The sequence below is a fragment of the Raphanus sativus genome, unplaced genomic scaffold (genome assembly GCF_000801105.2).
Source record: "Raphanus sativus cultivar WK10039 unplaced genomic scaffold, ASM80110v3 Scaffold5624, whole genome shotgun sequence".
Lineage (NCBI taxonomy): Eukaryota > Viridiplantae > Streptophyta > Magnoliopsida > Brassicales > Brassicaceae > Raphanus > Raphanus sativus.
In genome coordinates, this window is record NW_026620922.1 from 19 (window position 1) to 3,208 (window position 3,190).

General features: G+C 49.6%; 1 non-coding gene across 1 annotated transcript; it reads right to left on the minus strand.

The window, feature by feature from the left end:
- Positions 1-216: 216 nt before the first annotated feature.
- On the minus strand, positions 217-372 carry LOC130507764 (5.8S ribosomal RNA). The gene has a single exon (XR_008942431.1). It is a non-coding gene; the product is annotated as a 5.8S ribosomal RNA (ribosomal RNA).
- Between the last annotated feature and the right edge of the window lie 2,818 nt (positions 373-3,190).

Consider the following 3,190-nt stretch of genomic DNA (forward strand, 5'->3'; position numbering starts at 1 on the left):
TGATCCCGCCTGACCTGGGGTCGCGTTGAGGACTTTGGGTCATCGAGAGCTTTTGGACCGGAACGACCGACGATATGACGAGGAGATTGAATTCACCACCGCATGTCAAGACGCTCCTGGCATCCTTAGCTCGGATTTTGGCCAACCGCGTGCGGTAACACACGGGAGACCAGCTTCCGTCCTATATCCTCGAGAGGATGGGGGGACGACGATTTGTGACACCCAGGCAGACGTGCCCTCGGCCAGAAGGCTTGGGGCGCAACTTGCGTTCAAAGACTCGATGGTTCACGGGATTCTGCAATTCACACCAAGTATCGCATTTCGCTACGTTCTTCATCGATGCGAGAGCCGAGATATCCGTTGCCGAGAGTCGTTATAGACTTTACATTTCAGAACTGCTTTCGAACAAACACCGTTTCCGGGTTGGCGAAAGCATACTGTTTAGTTGCATGTTCCTTGACACTTTTCGTGCCGGGGTTTGGTGATATCCGGAAGCTATGTGCACGACCCAGCCTTGACCGGGGACGAAACACATAACCACGGAATCGGAAGGCATGGATTCCGGTAAGAGAACCCAGCCCACCGAGAGTGATGTTTCAACGTTCTCGGGTCGTTCTGTTTCCAGGATACGACAATGATCCTTCCGCAGGTTCACCTACGGAAACCTTGTTACGACTTCTCCTTCCTCTAAATGATAAGGTTTAGTGGACTTCTCGCGACGTCGCAGACGGCGAACCACCCACGTCGCCGCGATCCGAACACTTCACCGGATCATTCAATCGGTAGGAGCGACGGGCGGTGTGTACAAAGGGCAGGGACGTAGTCAACGCGAGCTGATGACTCGCGCTTACTAGGAATTCCTCGTTGAAGACCAACAATTGCAATGATCTATCCCCATCACGATGAAATTTCAAAGATTACCCGGGCCTGTCGGCCAAGGTGTGAACTCGTTGAATACATCAGTGTAGCGCGCGTGCGGCCCAGAACATCTAAGGGCATCACAGACCTGTTATTGCCTCAAACTTCCTTGGCCTAAACGGCCATAGTCCCTCTAAGAAGCCGGCCGTGAAGGGATGCCTCCACGTAGCTAGTTAGCAGGCTGAGGTCTCGTTCGTTAACGGAATTAACCAGACAAATCGCTCCACCAACTAAGAACGGCCATGCACCACCACCCATAGAATCAAGAAAGAGCTCTCAGTCTGTCAATCCTTACTATGTCTGGACCTGGTAAGTTTCCCCGTGTTGAGTCAAATTAAGCCGCAGGCTCCACTCCTGGTGGTGCCCTTCCGTCAATTCCTTTAAGTTTCAGCCTTGCGACCATACTCCCCCCGGAACCCAAAAACTTTGATTTCTCATAAGGTGCCAGCGGTGTAAGACCCGAACCTGGATCCCATGATCCAACCAGTTCAAGTACTTACCTAGATGTCTAAGTGTAATTAAGCCGGTTTAGGTCCAATAGTTTCTAAGTCATTTTCCTTTTTGTTTGAGGTTCATAAACAACATGTACATTGCGGAAGCATGAAAGAAAGATCATTTCATATATATAAGTCAATGTGATCCATACAAATCATTCATAACACACAAGTTGCACAATAGGCTATCATAAGTTCAATTCTAACTAGACACACATCACACATCCGTCCACGGCCAAGTCTTCAAGACTCCTTTGCTTTACCACGATCACTGCTGGTTCCTGAAACCAAACCACAACACATGAATACACATATGATCCGATATCCTAACATCAATCTAACTAGTACATGGTTCCGGATCCTAGATCACATCTAATGCCCAATTCTGACCACACTAAATGCTCGGCCAAAAACTCTAAACTCTACATGATAAATCACGATAAATCCAAACTAAGAGAATGGTCCAATTGGATTCCTCAGAACTGGCCTCAATCATAACGACCTTGACCATGAACCGCCAACCGGCCAAATTGGACCAACCCCTAATCCATGATATAAATTAAATCTAACACTTTGATAATTCATTAAAAATCCCAATTAAGAGATTACAATCGTCAAACCCCAATAATTCCCTTGGGAACCATGAGATCGGACCATACCTCCCCAACCAAGGCCATGGAGAGATTACACTGACCAATCCAAGCCCTGGGGGTTTGTCCGCGGGTTTAAACCCTCAGATCACATCAGAATAAGGTAGAAGAGAGATTGACAAAGAGAAAAGAAGAAACGGATGCAACCAACACATCATGGTTCAACCGGCCAGACCATATACACTCATGGTCATGGGCGGTCACCATCCGGAGTGCATCAATACCTTAGGCGTGCGTTCCTCTGCACCTCCCTCCTTCTCTGATTCCTTCCTCTTGTCCTTATCACCTTGCCCGCCTGCCATGGCCTTGCCTTAGCCTTTTCCACCGTTTAAATCACACCGGAACACCACACGGATCACTCCACACCGCCGGTCTCTTCTCTCTTTCTTTCTGGTAGAATTTTGGCAGAGGTTTGCCTAATGTTTTTCGTGGTCTAAATCGATGTGCAGAGACTCCTATTTATAGGAAATGCCATCGACAACCACCTTTGGGCGAACGGTTACAAGGTTTGGGCGAACGGACACATGCGGTTTCCATTTGCATCCTTTCGGCCAAACCGCCTCCAACTGCTCCCAACCGCTCCCCTTGATCGATCTTCAGCTGCCAGTACTTAGCTAGGTACCTGACACTCTTGCCAAGCTCCATGGTCACACCAGACCATGTCACCACCGAGCCGGACCCATAACCGCTCATGGTCCGGTCCAACCGCCCAAGAGCTAATCACTCCGTCCAGCTGAGGTGAGCTGGTCACTAGCTTCCCCAGCTGAGTGAGCTGACCTGCCAGCTACTGGAGCTGTCCTAGACTTGCCTGAGCTACTGTGAGCTTGCCTCACTCCTTCCCTAGCTGCCCGAGCTACCAAACCTCAACGGCCAGCTACCAAAACACTTGTCCATCTCCTTTGAGCTTACCTTCCCTTCATCCTGGTTAAGTCTCAGCTTCCTGATGCACTTAACCCCACTTCTAGACCATGATACGCTTGCCTTTAGGTCTCATGACCTGGCTGGTGCTTGTCCTCGCACCATGGCCCATCCGGATGGCTTCACCTAGAACTTGGGACATGACAAGTCTCCCCCACTTGGAAGGAACTCGTCCCCGAGTTCATACTTGATGGTTCACCATCCACATAC